The sequence below is a fragment of the Anas acuta genome, chromosome Z (genome assembly GCF_963932015.1).
Source record: "Anas acuta chromosome Z, bAnaAcu1.1, whole genome shotgun sequence".
In the NCBI taxonomy this organism is placed as follows: Eukaryota; Metazoa; Chordata; class Aves; order Anseriformes; family Anatidae; genus Anas; species Anas acuta.
The window spans coordinates 64,604,140-64,620,289 of record NC_089017.1 but is presented as its reverse complement, the minus strand read 5'-3'; the positions used below and the strand labels follow the sequence as shown (position 1 = coordinate 64,620,289).

Below are 16,150 nucleotides of genomic sequence, written 5' to 3'. Positions count from 1 at the left end.
CTGTTTGCCTGCCCTGCTCTCTGTGCTCCCAGTCACTTGCATCCCCCAAAGTTTGCTTATGGAGGAACAGGAATTCAAGCTAAGACATGCATATTTTTATGGGAGCTCATAAAATATTTCCTCTCAGCTTTCTCTTTCTAGACAGATTATATGGATAAAGTCTTGACTTTTTCATAGGGACAAGAACCTAGAAAATATGCATTTGCTTGCTCTAATTTTCTGCTCGTTTCCATTGCTTCTGTAAAATTCCTTGTCTTCCACCGTAGATGCAGGTTACTTTCAGACAAAGTCAGAGAACTAATCAGGCTTAGATACTTCTGAGTTGAAGAAGCCAAGGGTTCTTTCATAGGCAAAAGTTGTTGTCTTCCATGCCTTCAAGCATAACTCAAAAACATGTAAGTGCAAAAGAGAAAAAGGGGTTGCAGAATGATCACATAACTTCCTAACTTTGAGTAAGTGGTCAGTCACAAAATTAGAAATAACTTTTCTAATTTTAAGAACTCTCCTTTAGATACTGTGTTTTTCCATGTTTTTATTTTTTATTCTTTTGAGCTTTTGCCTAAGGAACACGTGGGATATTCAAAGTATTGTCAAACGTTTATCTTTGTGTGTTTTCTATATGGATGCATTCAGTCAAACTAAATATGGAATATTCAAGAGACAAAGCTTTGATGGAGACATTTCTACTCCTGGGACAGAAAGCTATCATTAGGAACTACTATAATTATGCCTTGCTAAATCTTGACCTTGAATTTTTCTGCCAGTTGTATATTATATGTTCATTTTAAAAATCCTTCTTTATTTATTCTATCCTTTACAATGAATAGCTAAGAAAAAAAAAGATTTGGGGTACCTCTATAAGAAGTAAGTTTTAGAAGAAGAGCCGTGGTTATTCTAGAAATATAATACACTGGTTTGTTTTGACTTTAAAAGCCTGATACTGAAGTAGATTAGCTAGACCTACTGGGAAAAGGATGATGTGGAGGGCTGGATCTTTTCTGACAACCTGTGGAAGATTTTTACTATAAAAATGCAATGAATAAATAATGAAAAACGTGACAGTCTATTGCTCTGGTTTATTGTATCATATTATTCATGCAAGTAGCGGAGAAGCACCCTGTAGTATAAGCCTGTATCCATTCGGGAGGATACATCTCTTATTCCAGAGGTCCTGACCTTACTCTCAAAAGCAGATAAAAGCAGATGAATAATAGCACTATGCGTGATTTATTTTTTAACTCATCCATAACAATCTTGATTGGCATAGGGGGAAGGGAAAAATGGCTTAGAAAATTAGATATAGAAGTTTCAGATGGCAGAGCTGGTGCAGCAGTGTGTAAGTGCATATGGCCATCATCAAGTGCCTTCCAGGAGAGTGGAGCAAGAGCTATGTTAGCCAATTAATTCTCACAGAAATGAAGATTGAGTCATTTGCTGTTGCTTGACAGAGATTTATTTTCATCCAATATCTCTGGTCCTTTGTTGCTGCTTTTTTTATTGGTAAGTTTCCATACAAACAGAAACCATGATGAGGTTCACCCCACTAGCCAGGAGTCTTCTGTCAGAGAGTTTGGCATTGTTTTCTTCCTGACAGAAGATGTAATTTCTCTTGCCACATACTTCATCCAAATCTTCCTTTCAAAATTATTTGTTATCCACAACTCATTACTTCATCAATAAGTTTATTTATCTTTCTCATACCTGAAACTCTGTACTGTTCTCTCAGGTCAAGACCAATGAAAGCAGTTACTCTGGCCTTTAGTACATTCTATGCATGTTTCCTCTTCAAGTCCTTTAAGAATTTGTTCATTTATGCCTCAGAAGTGATAATGACCAAAGAGGAAAGGGAATTACTCAAACTGGGCTCCTCACATAGCAAAAGGTAAGCTTCACTGCAATCATTTTATAGGCAGATTGTACCTGGCACCCTCAGAGCATTTTACTAATATTAACTATTACTGATCCTCCGAGATTTCTTGTCATGTATGAATATCCTTGTATCATAAAAAGTCACTTCAGTTAACCTGTTCAGTTGTCACCCTGTTCAGCTGCCCTACAACAGAGTATAGGATTATTCTGTTCTGTGTACCGTACTTATCTAACAAGGAAAGATGGAAAATAAGATTAACTAGGGTATACCTGAGGTAGATCAAATGTAATAGGGAAGTCAGGATGCTTCATAAAGACCCTCATCTCCCCTTGTTTCCTACCCTTGTTGTACTGTACTTAGTACCCTTTAGCTGGATCATGTAGAAATCTTTCTTCGCACATACTAAACCCTTTTGTATAACATAGCATTCCTTTTCAGTCATCTTAAGTTATAATTACATCTTTCACCTAAAAATATTTCACAACATATCCTCATGCAGATACAATTTTCTTTTGTATCTGCAAAGCAAACTTATTGTTTATACAAGGTTTTAAACTTCTCCCGTTTTTCTCCATTTTCTTCAATAGTCAATAATGATTTTTCTTGGTCACCACAGTAGCAGAGATAGAGAGAGAGAGAGAGAGAGAGAGAGAGAAGGTTAGAAAATATTAACTTTTACATATAAATATGGTATTTAGATTTTTATTTTCATCAGTAAGGTTTCTAGACAGTTTTTGTTGTGCTAAAAGAATTAAAGCACCATGAGAATTAAAATTTGTTAGTAGACATCAAATCTCCTCAAATCTGTTCATTTAGAAAAAAGAGAGCACAATTAAGTAAGGTATATTCAACAAAGCCTGAGCTAGGGTATAGCTGCCTAGCTTGAGCTAGGGTGTGATTTCATGGCACATAATGCATCAACTAGCTGCTTTACTGAACACATGTTCAAAAACCTCATCAGCAAAGCAACAACTGTCCCACATATTCTGTAAATGTGATGAAATTTGTTACACTGCAGAACTACCTTAAGAATTGACCCAGTTTTGAAGCATCCTTCATCTTTTGTACTCAGCAGTTTCATCTGAGCACACAGTCTTGTTTATATTTTGTTTTGAATGTTTCAAAGTAAGGAGTCTTAAATAAGTTAGTTTTGTTTTGTTTTGTTTTTGTTTTTTGTTTGTTTCTCTTCCTTTCAGCCACAATAATTTTCTATAAGCAGAAAACAGAGTAAATATGAATAACATTGAACATCTGAAATGGGAGAGGGATGAAACTAATGCCATATTGCCTCTTTAGTAATAGAATAGAAGCAACATTCCATTTGAAACAATTTTTATGGGTATGAATTCATCTTTAAGAACAATTTTACAGAACCAGAATTATTTTCTTTATTTACTTTTGTGGCTTAAAAAGTTGTTAATAATACATACATTATATATATATAATATATATATATTTGAGAATTATTTTATTTTTCTGTAGTTGACTTTTTTATGTAAGAAATTTTTCACATCTGTGTTGTTCTCTGCAGAAAAGGCTCTCATACCTGTAATCATGCTTGTTCTTCTTATTCTACACGGCTTTGGGGTAAAATATCAATATTTGTAGTAGAGGTCTGTTATCTGAATGTACAGGGTGTTCCACAGTATTAGCAAATTCTGTGTTCCTCTTCAAAAAATTAATCATTTTCAGTGGATTTTCATGAGAGAAGTTCCTTAAAAAATGTTGAGGCAGTCACCCTAAAGTTCAACTGCAAGGTATCTGTTTCATTTTTGACAAGTGTTACCAACAAAACATTGCCAACATAGATTTCTGCTCACTTCTAAAGTGTGCAGCACAGCCATCTCCTCCCCTACTAGGATGGTAAACAGCAGAACAAAGTCGGACTTTTAGAAAAGGTAAATCACAGAGTCAGGAGAAGATGGATTACTGTTCTGTATATATATGATAAGAATGCCTATAGAAAAAATAATGAAATTATGGGGTCTTAGGTTGTGTCAGAATATTTTGATCAATCTTGTCCAGGTTGTGTCAATATGAGAATATTTTGAGAGGTCTTGCCCTACCAATAGAACATTTTAAGTTTTCTAAACTTAAGTTCAATAACTTTCTAACACAAAATATATTACGGTCATATGAGATAGTCCTTCTTTGAACCTAACTATGTTTAGATGTTGCCTCAAGAATCACAGTAACATTAACTGTAGGCAAACGGAGATCAAATGCAGTAATATGTATAAAAAATGCCTCAGATGTTGAGTGCTGAGAACATATGGAGGTAAACTGGTTGAATGAAAAATATGGCTGAAAAATCTGAGAATAAAAACTTATTGCAAGATCAAGATGGTACAGCCACACAGACATACAGACATGGAAAAGAAATCTTAGCATAGGTAGCCATATTGATTCAGTGTAAGGACAACACAATTAGAAATATATACTCTATTTGTTATCCCCATGGGGAACAAAAAAGGCAAAACACAATAAATCAGAAGTTGTGAGAAACAGAACACTGATGTTAGAGAAAGATGAAGACATTAAGGAAAAGATAGTAGCTGACTCAAGGCTAAGTAACAGAAACATTTTTTCAACAGGAAGAGTCTTCACTAACATGGATTTGTGGGGATGTAGAATAGAATTTTCTGACATACAGTAGGAAATAGAATGAGCTAGTCATATTGCAAGGACATTTTACAGAATTAAAAGAAAAAAAAAAAGGAAAAAGGAAGGAAGAGGGCCAGAAACATAAGAATATTCAGAAACAAACAAACAAACAGATTGGCCCATCTAAATTTATTGTATTAATCTGGGGTCAGTGTTTAAAAACAGGTGAGGGTTACATGAGGTCCTCTGAAAATTTCTGCAAGATTGCAGTGAAACTCAACAACAGACTTCTAGTGCAGGATTGATCTGCCAGTTATATTAATAATGGGAAATATTAAAAAGAAATGATTAATTTAAATATTTTTGAAACTGTAGCAGAATCTTTCAGCTCATGTGGATATGTTCTGCCTGACAGTGAGTCTTGATTTATGAGTTCGGTTTGGGTGCCATGAGTAAAGCACATGAGATTTTTTTTTGTTTAGTATATACCACGGATTATACTATGCATAATTAATTACATAGCTGAAATAGAGCTAAATACAGCTTATAGTTCTGGGGATAGTGAAAATTTCACAATTTGAAATTCAGGTCCAGGCTCTCAAGTGTGTTTTTAGATATAGAATGGTATGAATTCAGTAGATCTTCACTATTTGCACCAGGCAGCTGATTCCTTATTTTTAAAAGGCAGGTTTTATTTGCCTTATACTCTGTCCTATCATAGATCATATGAGAAAAGGGAGTGGTAAACAGGATTAAAATATTTCCAGACTGTATTTGTGTTGTTTTGCTCTCATCCTGCCATTGTGGGAGAGGCAGCTAAAGTGCAGAGCAGCAGTTAATTAGCGTTTCCTGCGTTATTTAATTAAACACACCTTTGTTCTCCATCTGTATTTTGGGCCCCAAGTTGTGCAGACCTTGCTGCACAACCCTGAGGAACATTCATTAATCTTTTTGTCTCTTGAATACTAATTTGCTGAGTGAGAGAACAGCAATCATTTCATGTTGTAGAAAGTTTCCTACCTGATAAACTGCATGTAGACAAAAGAAATCTGAGGCCTAGGACATTTTCATTGCTCATTGACAGCATATATAGTGAGGCTTGTAATTCACAAGAGATATCTTGTGAAAAATATCATACTTTTAGTTTGCAGGCCAGAATTCTTTGTGTTCTAAGTCCCAAATAATTATCTGTTTTTGTAACACCCAGGCATGCGAAGCAGAAGAAGAAAAATAAAATAATTGCAATAAATTTAGCATTTTCCTACAAGACAAAGGATCTTCCTGAGAAGAAATATGTAGTAGCACACAAAAAGACAGAAAATGGTGTCCAAGGCTTATGCAAAAAAAACAGAACTTCTCATAGAGTAGCCCATTTTTTTCTCCAAACACAAAACATCACCTTCATTCAAGGAACCCTCAGGGAATCTGAACCAAGAAATCAAATGCCATCTGTTGTTTAGCAGATGTAAATATTGACACTGGTAGTATTTCACTTGTTTAAAAGGATAATATAGAAATCATTTAGCAGTCAAAATAGTTGGTGCCAGAAGTGATCTGAAGGGGCTGAGTTCAAGAGTAAAATGCTTATTTTTTATACAAACGGGTTATAAAATCATTAGATTTCCTGGCAGAAATATTGTGCAAGACAAAGACTCTTTAATCACAAGTCTGCTTACTTAGTATTTGTACATAACTGGAAAGGTACAGTACCTTCTTGGTTAGAAGTTTCAGAGAAGATCTCTTAGCATCATTTGTCTTTTATGAAAATATATTATAGAGAAATTCTGGTCTGACTTACAGAAACTTCATCTGTACTGACAGCAATGATGGACTTTGAGAAGAACATCCTGGAGATGATATACTAAAAGTCATATTATTACATTATAATGCATAAAGCGGATCATTAATTTCTATTCAAGCCCCTTTCTTCTGATACAGAATAGAGGATTCAAACATGGCTGATAATATATTACAGGAGAGTAGTGCTTGCTTATAGAGCAATTTGGTGTTATACTTCACAACACTATTTATTGAGAAGTGATTGTAAAACTTTTTTTTTTTTTTTTTTTTTTAACTGTATGCTTTGGAATGTATGTAGAATGCTGATCCTCAGTTTTGGCTGCACCAACAAAACAATCGCATAAAAAATTACACGTTGTTAAGGACAGCAAAAAGGGGATACAAGATGTACAACTTGGTCTTGATTAGTGGCTGCACTAACAACATACCATTGTGGGAAATGACAGAAGGAAGAGACAGTGTACAGCAAAGAGAAATTAACATAAATTACTAATCGGGACAGAAATTATCAGGGCAACTCTATCACAGATACTAAGTAAGAGTTTAAAATCTGAAAAATTTATGAAAGAATATATGGGGGAAGCTATTTGCTTGAAATAGTGTGGTGAAGGAGATAACTTGTAGGAAATAAGGGGTAATATAAGGGGTATCAAGATTTGGGATCCTTCTGCAGCAGTCACACTCTTTATTACTGTTTCACAAGAGAACCTGTTCTTGTACCTATGCCTTTGCCTGTGTCTGACCCATTTCTGCAGTTTGAGGGCACATGAAAGTGGAGGGAGGGAGGAATGGAGGAACTGATGGAGCATCCTTACCATTCAATGCCATGTATTGTTCAGATGTTGTTCAGATGTGTCAGTACATGGTATCAGTATTACCAGTATTACTTTTTTTTTTTTTTTTTTTTTTTTTTTAAATAAAAAAAGAAAGGAAAGCCCCAAGGTTTTCAGTCTTCACCTTCACCTTGCATGAAGGTCCTTTAAGTGTCCTATAGATATCCTTAAAAGTGAGCATGAGGGATTGGTTTCACCTGCATGGAATGACCACAAGATTGGAAAGTCACTAAGCAAGCAGAAATGTCTAATTAGTAATTGGTCACTGCAGTCATCATTCAAGTGTGTTGAAAAGAATGGTTATATCTGCAGACTATGAACTGGAGTTGTAAATAGTTTGAGACTGTACAAATCATTGTACAGAATATATGATTCACTGAAAAAAAAAAAAAAATCACGTGGTTTAGCTGAGAAATGTACTCACAGTACTAATCTCAGCAGCTATTTATATCAGACTAATTTGGTAAGTGTTTTCCTTGAGGTACCCTAGATCACTGCCTCCATGTGACAAAATCACTGAAACACAATATATTGTCTTCAAAAATGGAAGAAATAAGAATTTTGAAATTGTTTTGAAATTCTGTACTTTTTCTTACCTTTTTTTTTTGGTAATTTTACCTGAAATAGAAGTAATTCAATTGCCTTTTAAAATGGCTAAACTAAAGTGCAATTTTAAAAATGAACTTTTGAATTACTAAATTCAGAATTCATGTACACTCTGAAGTTCATTAATGTGGTATGTTGTGTAGGTAAGTATCAATTTGTTCCTTAACAGTAGTTGTTGCTTTGTGTAGAAAAGACATTTCTAATGTCTCAAGAAGGAAAAGGTATAAAACTTAATGCTACATTCACCATTCACAGATTTTCATGAGTTTTTCAGACAGGAGCAGTGGAAAAACTAATGGGAAAAAAAAAAAAAGACAAAAAAAAAGGATGAGGGAAGGGAAGGGAAGGGAAGGGAAGGGAAGGGAAGGGAAGGGAAGGGAAGGGAAAAGGGAAAAGGGAAAAGGGAAAAAGAAGGGAAAAGTGAAAGAGAAGGGTTGTGTTAAAGGGAAAGAGAAGGGGTGGGCGAAAGGGAAAGGGAAGCGGAGGGAAGGGAAGGGAAAAGGGAAAAGGGAAAAGGGAAAAGGGAAAAAGGAAAAGGGAAAAGGGAAAAGGGAAGGAAAGGGAAGGAAAAAGAAAAAAGAAACCGCTCATACTACAGACTGTCTTAAAGAAAAAGCAAACAAACAAAACAAAAGAAAACAAAGCAAAAAATGGAATGGTGTAATTTAAGTGTCTGTGGTGTTTGCCCCATTCCTTTGATCTTACTTTTTGTCTTTCTCCTTTCTAGCCTGTGACTTGAGAACATGCATACAGATCTCCTTCCTTGCTCTGTTAGATAAAGGCCTGCTGAGCCAACTAGGTTTAACTCTCCAGTCAATGTTTGCAGAATGAGTAGTGTGAACTGCCTTGAGACGGATTTGCCACCCGCAGCTAGGAGCTTCCTTGCTGTTTAAAGCAAGTAAGTAGTAAGTAGCAAGAAGCCCTCGATTTCCATCTTTCCCGTGACAGGAGTCACACATTCTTCCTAAATTTCTATCTCCTTATTTCATGTTTCCCAGCAGAAGCAGCAGTCTTTCCATGTGTTTTATCTGGACCTGAAATAGTAAGTGTCCAGGTTGGATCTTCTCTAAAAAATTAGAAAAAAAAAATTATAGGTCTGTTCACAGGCCACATTTTTTCCCTGCTGTATCAGGTCACTTCATTCATTGCAACACAGAAATAGTTGTGACTTATCTATTTTGTCTCAAACCAAAAATAATCTTAATTTAAAAATGTGTCATACATGTTTCCCTTCTCCAGCTGCTCTCTCATCTTTGCATGATAGCTTTCCACCTAAACACACCAAGGAAAAAGAAAGTAAACTCTTTCCTCTGTTACTGTATTTTTTCCTCCATCTCTGAACTGGCCTCTCAACTAGCTAATAAGGAGCTTCACTTTAGCCTTTATGTAACTATCGTGCATTTAATTGGTGTCTAATCAAGAGTTTTAACTCTGTATATTTTACAGTAGAGATCCTTTTCAATGGCCTTCAGGTACATTATACTTATAAACCTGCTGTGAAATTTTTGTTCTGAATTATCAAAGAAAATTACATTTTTGATATTATAAGAATTAGGTATTCAATGACTAATATGACTTTGAAGAAATTAACTCTTATTGAGAAGATTTGAGCAAAATAACTAGTCAATATGATTTCTTCCAAATTACCTAAGGAAGACTGGTCTAACCCAAATGGGTTAGAATTAATGTGGGTTCTGAATATATATGAGCAGCTGTGATGAAAAGTGGATAAGGAAGCTTGCTTTTTTTTCTATTTGTAGCCAGAAAAGTAGGTTGTAGCGATCTATACATGAACACAAGAGGTGACAGCAGCTGATGAGCTGTTTTATTAAGGAGGGTGACCTTATTTTCCCTACCATATAGATCCAATGTATTCTTGTTTCTTAATTTAACTTCCATTTTAGAGAACTGTTGTAAAATTTCTATTTATTTTTAATGCAAGTGGCTAATTATCTCTAGGTAATTGCCTTTGTGCTTCTAAGCCTATATTTGGATCAGTAAGTGCCTGAGTTGAAAATTTATTTATTTATTTATGTATTTGTTTATTTATTTTTAATGTACAAAATAGAGGCATAGATAACAGTGCAGTATTTTGTTTACCAGTTTTTGGGTTTCGCATCAGAATCTTTTAAGTGTCCTGGGAATGTGTGAGGAGACAGCTGAGGAGTTACAGCTCAGGCTTAACAGGCAGACTGACAAGAGTGGAGTTACTACTGTAACATAGTATAATATCTATGGACCTAGTCAGGAAGAAGGTGAAGTTTTCTTCAAAAAACTGAAAGAAGCTTCCTCTTCTAGGGCCCTAGTCCTCACTGGTGTAGTTCTAATCTCTTGAATCTGTTGTATGGATAATACAACACAGAATAAGCAATCAAGGAAGTTTCTGGAAGTGCATTGATGACAACTTTGGAACACAGATGAATGAAGAATCAACAAAGGGAGATTCTCTGCAAGATGTGATTCTTATGAATAAGGAATGACTGGCTGGTGAAAGCTGGTGGCAGCTTTAGCTGCAGTAATCATGGTACAGTGGAGTTCAAAATCTTGAGAGGAAACAAGGCAAAAAGTAGACTTTAAAATAAATTTAGACTTCAGGGGAGCACACTTTGGCCTCTTGGTTCTGCTTAGAAGAATCCCATGGGAGACATCCCTAGAGAAGAAATGATTCAATTTTCAAGGATCATCTCCCCCTAGCTCAGGAACAGTCCATCTCTACATGTAGGTTATCAAACAACGGTGGCAGGATGCCTGTGTGGATGAGTAAGAAAGCTCATAAAACTCAGAAACACAGAAAGAAAGTGCACAAGAAGCAGGGTAAGATGATCCAGGAGATGTATAGACATTGCTGAAGGATGAAGGGAGTGTGATATGAAAGAAAAACTTCACCTGGACTTGGACTGGATAAGGAATATAAAACACAACAGAAAAACCTTCTGTTGGTAGAGGATCCATGCACCATTATGTGCTGTGGGCTGACTGAAAAGGAGCGATGCAGAAAAAGATGTGAAGGTCCTTGTGAACGGGAAGGTAGGAGGGTAATCATGAGCAAGCAATGTGTCGTTACAGCAAATATGGTCAAGAACATAATAGGCTGCATTAGGAGGGGTGTTTCTAGCAGGTTAATGAAGGTGATCTACTCCGCCCTAGCCACATTTGGATGGTTGGATCCAGTTCTGGGCTCGATATCAAAAAAGACATGTACATACCAGAGAGTGTCCAGTGAAAGTCAGCAAAGATGTTGAGGGAACTAGAGCATTTCTGATATAAGGAGAATGGACCAGAGAAGAGAAGGCTCAGGAGGATAGTATTCATGCTTCCAAATACCTGAAGGGTACACAGAAGATGGAGACAGGCTGTTCTCAGGGATTAAGGATCAGAGGCAATGGGCAAAAAATGAAATACAATAAATTCTATTTAAACTTTAAAACTTCTTTACTCTGAGGCTGGATGAATACTGGCACAGGATGCTCAGAGGGGTGGTAGAGTCTCCCTCCATGGAGATATTTAGAACCTGACTGGACACACATTTCTGTAGGGAAACCTGATATGACCTGTGGGTTGTATAGATGATCTCCTTAATGCCTGTCATCTTTGGTTATTCCGCAGTTCTGTGAAGCTGATATATCTTAACTCTGTGACAAGCAAAAAGTTTCTAAAAGGCAGGATATGGTGCAGAAATAGTTATGGGCATTTTAATTTCATTAGTACACAATCTTTGCCTTAGATTAATCTTTTTCTCCACACAGAAGTGTACCTAAACACACTTGGTTATTTTTGAATCCACTTGTGTTTACCTGAAATCAAGGAATGCGGTTTCAATTATTCACATGATTATGTTTTATATTATTAGTATTATACATTATAGCAAGGTACAGCCCAAAATGTAACTCAGGAGTAGGGTATAATCTGGACTAATGCAATTTAGATTTTTGCACAGTTAATTTTAAATGTGCATGCAGATCAGCTAGAGCAAGCCCTGTACAGTGCTCATGGACAGTTGCATTGGAGATGCTGTCAAGGGAATACAGGCACTGATAATATTGGAGGGGTGGGAGGGAAGAGGGTAGAATCTCTTGGAAATCTTTTGTAAAACTATTTCAGCTCCAATGAATTTAGTGAAGCAGATTTACTCCTGGAAAAATTTGGTCCCAAGTATTGAAGTAATAAGGAATATAAGGAATTCTAAAATTGTATCCACTCCCAGGCACGTGCAAAATGGTGTTCATGGTATCTTACTTTTTTAAAAAAATAAAAAAAAAAATCAGCTTTGCCAGAGCTAGTGTAATTTTCGGCACTCTCAAGATGTTTTAAAAAGAATTCTTAGTGTCTAATTAAGACAGGCACAAAAGCTGACCTGAATTCTACTATAAAGAGGACTTAAATGCCAACACCCAAAACCCAATATGAGTGCACCCCCTTGTAGTCAACAAAATAAAAAGACTAAAGGTAATATACAAGAATATGAGATACAATAAATCTTTGCCAGACTCCAGTAGTGATATATTATGAACATAAGCTTATTCAAGCTTTTCTAATAAAATGTAAATTGATTAGGATTTTCTGATCTATCAAATATCAGGGATTCATTTTTCAGCTTATTAAAAGGGTGTTAGAGCTGGCTCCTTTTTAAAACAGATAAATTAACTGAGAATGTTGGATTTGTCGATTCTGGAACTGATTATTACGCTGCATGAACTAATGATCAGTGCTAGAGTTAATTAATATGATTTTTGATAAAGTTTCTGCATCATATTATCATATTACTATGAGTAACAATTAGTTTTTACAAAAGAGTATTGTAGGGAAGATTCTCTATACATATAAATCAGCATTGCCTCACTGGAGTGAGCTTGTTAAAAACAGCTGAATACCTTATTCTCTTCCAATGAATTGTGTGTTGATTTTTTTACAAAAACCTACCGTGGTAGAAAACATTTTTGTCTAGTTAACAAATTGTAGACTGAAAATATAATTTTCAAAATCAATGAAAAAAAAAATCTATTCACTATGCATGATAAGAATTAGCTGTATTAATATACTTGCCAGAAATGCAATGTTTTACATGATACAAGGATAAGTATTTCTTACCAGTTCTAATAACAATTAAATTTGGCAGTATTAATTCACAAATCCACACCTTAGAGAACATTGAATCATATTTTTTTCAGATAAATAAATAAAAAAATTCACACACTGATGCCAGATTCTTGATGTGTATTTTCCCATCAGAGATCTATAGACCATGAATATTTTAAGCATGTCTATAAGCATGGATGATTTGAAGCATTAGAAACTTTGAAACAGCAACCTCTTAAAACCCTAATGAGAAGCCTTTGGATTAATTCTTACCACTTTGTAAATTGCTTTGTTTCCAAATGAACCTACTCCTAATTTCTAAGTCTCAGACTTGTATTCTCAGAAGCAATGAACAGAATCAGAGAACAACCTTGCAAATCTTGTGAATTATCTGTGCTTTTCAGAGTCTGTGTGTTTTTCAAGACAAAGACTAAAGTTGCAAAGAGTAAAATCTTTTTTTATTATTATTTTGTTATTATTATTATTATTTATATTATACTACTATTTCTTATTTTTATTTATTAGTTTATTTTTTTAAAGCAGAATGAGGTAATAATTACAAAACCAAACCAAACAAAAAAAACAAACATAGAGCTGTATGCTAGGATTGCTTCTAGACTGTGTTGTGTAACCTCTACAGGAAAACACGTAGGAGACTAAAAGTTTTATGAAATTTAATAAGAGATTGTGCTTGCTGCTGTGATTGTTTTTATGATATTGTTCCTATGTGACTAAACATTACTGCTTACTGAGCAATTACAGGAGAAAAATACTGAAAGAAGAGCAAATCTCAAGGTATATCTGAGTTACTCAGGATTTAGAAGCAATTAAATCTGAAAATCCTTATGCTTTTCTTTACACTAAATGAAAAGGAAAGAATTACGTGAAATTATAACTATACTAAAACTTACCAGCTTAGGTAAGAGTAATTCAGGTTTGTTGTGCTAAGTAAAAAGCTAACATAACATTTTCAGTGGTCATGTCTTAAGTTCTCAGTTTTGGGCCCCTCGCTACAAGAAGGACATGGAAGTGCTTGAGCGGGTCCAGAGAAGGGCGACGAAGCTGGTGAGGGGCCTGGAGAACAAGTCCTACGAGGAGCGGCTGAAGGAGCTGGGCTTGTTCAGCCTGGAGAAGAGGAGGCTCAGGGGCGACCTTATCGCTCTCTACAGATACCTTAAAGGAGGCTGTAGAGAGGTGGGGGTTGGCCTGTTCTCCCACGTGCCTGGTGACAGGACGAGGGGGAATGGGCTAAAGTTGCGCCAGGGGAGTTTTAGGTTAGATGTTAGGAAGAGCTTCTTTACTGAAAGGGTTGTGAGGCATTGGAACAGGCTGCCCAGGGAGGTGGTGGAGTCACCATCCCTGGAAGTCTTCAAAAGACGTTTAGATGTAGAGCTTAGGGATATGGTTTAGTGGGGACTGTTAGTGTTAGGTTAGAGGTTGGACTCGATGATCCTGAGGTCTCTTCCAACCTAGAAATTCTGTGATTCTGTGATTCTGTGATTCTAACTAAACTGGCTGAAACACTTTCTCACTACGTCACACAAAGAAACTGCATTTATGAAGCACTGTGGTACTAGAAGGAAATGTATTTGGTGTTGATGGCACCAAAATGTTTACACACATTACATTTTTTTATTATACACATGGGTCAACAGTTGGGCTTTCAACAGAGGAAGTCTAACCCTGACACTCTTCATGTCCATGGGATCAAGGCACAGAGTGGCCAGCAGGAAACAGCAGTGCCTTCCACTCCCTCTGTGTCCACCTTGCCAGACATCTGATTTTTCCAGTTTGTTTCCAAGTAGACTCTTAGCTTTGGAAGAAAATGAAGAAAATAAAAACAACAAAACAAGAACAACAACAACCAAACAGAGAAAAGGATTCAAGGAGCTGTTTCTTCTTATATGTGATTGAATCTGTTTCTCTTTGGTTGTTACAATTTTTGTTGTCCCTAACTACTTTTATTTCTAATGATCTCTGATAACTCTAATTTACTTACTTCCTTACTTACTCTAATTTACTTTCTTCCTTACTTACGAAGGAAGAAAGGAGAAGTGTCACTAAGCTGAGGTTAATAATTGTTCAGGGGTGGCAAGAAAGAGTCTCTGAAAGCTTTCTGGAAGTGTAAAGAGAAGTATAAAGAGAGTTGTAGCTGTTGTTTTCAATAACCATATTTCCATGGTGTATCTTTTATTAAACAAGGCTGTAGTTTTTATAAGTAATAGGAAACTAAAAATCTCCTTTTCTTTCACAGGGCCAGAGGACTGCCAGTGTCATTGAGCTGTGGCTGAGGAAGATGCAACTGAAGAAATATTAGAGCAGCTCCAGCCTCCTATTTCTTACAGAGCTCTGTGCAAGTGTGTATCTCCACAGAGCCATCTTGAAATAATTTCCAAAACTCCGCAGATTTTAGAAATTTACTTTATCACAGACTTTGGTAAATTGCATTGTTTTAAATATAGACAATATTTATGCTTGCATTAGATATAAAATAAAAGACAGCAATAGTTCTACCTGTATGTCTTTCCCTGAAAACACATATTGATGTAATACGAATCTTATCTGGAGGTGCAGCATCAGCTTCGGAATCAGAGATCTGTCCCCGGTCCAAGAATAATTTGACAAATGGCATTGAGGTTGTTGGGAGCTCCATTTATCAACTTTATGTATTATGAAAGTGATAGGGAAAACAAGATGTCTATTAATGCTAAATTACTGCAATGTAGACATAGTGTTTTACGGGAAAAATTGCATAATTATGCTTTGACAGAGAAACAGAAGTACCCTGAATGATCTAGAGGGCCTGATAACATTGGTATTTCATTTGTATGCCATTGAACTCAGTTAGCTTAAGACAAGCAAATATAAAGTAAACTTTAGTTTACTATGCCCTGAAGATTTTACCATGTCTTCCACTACTCTTTGAAATCTCGCTAGATATAATCTTCAAGTCTTGCTGTTTTTTCAAAGGCAAGCTCAAACTATTCTCCATTATTTTCTATCACAGGCTACAAAGAATAGATATTTTTAAAAATAAATAAATAAATAAATAATAATAAATAAATAAATAAATAAAAACATTTTTAAATAAATTAAAATATATTTTTTTCCTTATCTGACAGTCATTCTTAGGTTTTATTTGTGCCATAAAGCTATTCCACAAATGAGGTTAAGGCAATTGTCAACTTGAACTGGAAAATTGTAATGTAACCTTAAGTTTTGATATTAAATGCAAGTATTAAAAGACGTTTAGATGTAGAGCTTAGTGATATGTTTTAGTGGAGTTAGTGTTAGGTCAGAGGTTGGACTAGATGATCTTGGAGGTCTCTTCCAACCTAGATGATTCTGTGATTCTACTTTC

At 35.6% G+C, this 16,150-nt stretch overlaps 1 long non-coding RNA gene across 3 annotated transcripts in view; it reads left to right on the top strand.

Moving 5' to 3' along the window:
- The window catches only part of LOC137848292 (uncharacterized), a 48,910-nt gene extending 33,608 nt beyond the window's left edge, over positions 1–15,302 (top strand). For 2 of the 3 annotated variants that reach the window (XR_011091254.1, XR_011091253.1), the window contains 3 exons: positions 1,727–1,882; positions 8,441–8,611; positions 15,044–15,302. This is a non-coding gene — a long non-coding RNA (uncharacterized lncRNA). The remainder of the gene's footprint in view (positions 1–1,726; positions 1,883–8,440; positions 8,612–15,043) is intronic. The other variant, XR_011091255.1, reaches the window with a different exon arrangement.
- Positions 15,303–16,150: the final 848 nt, after the last annotated feature.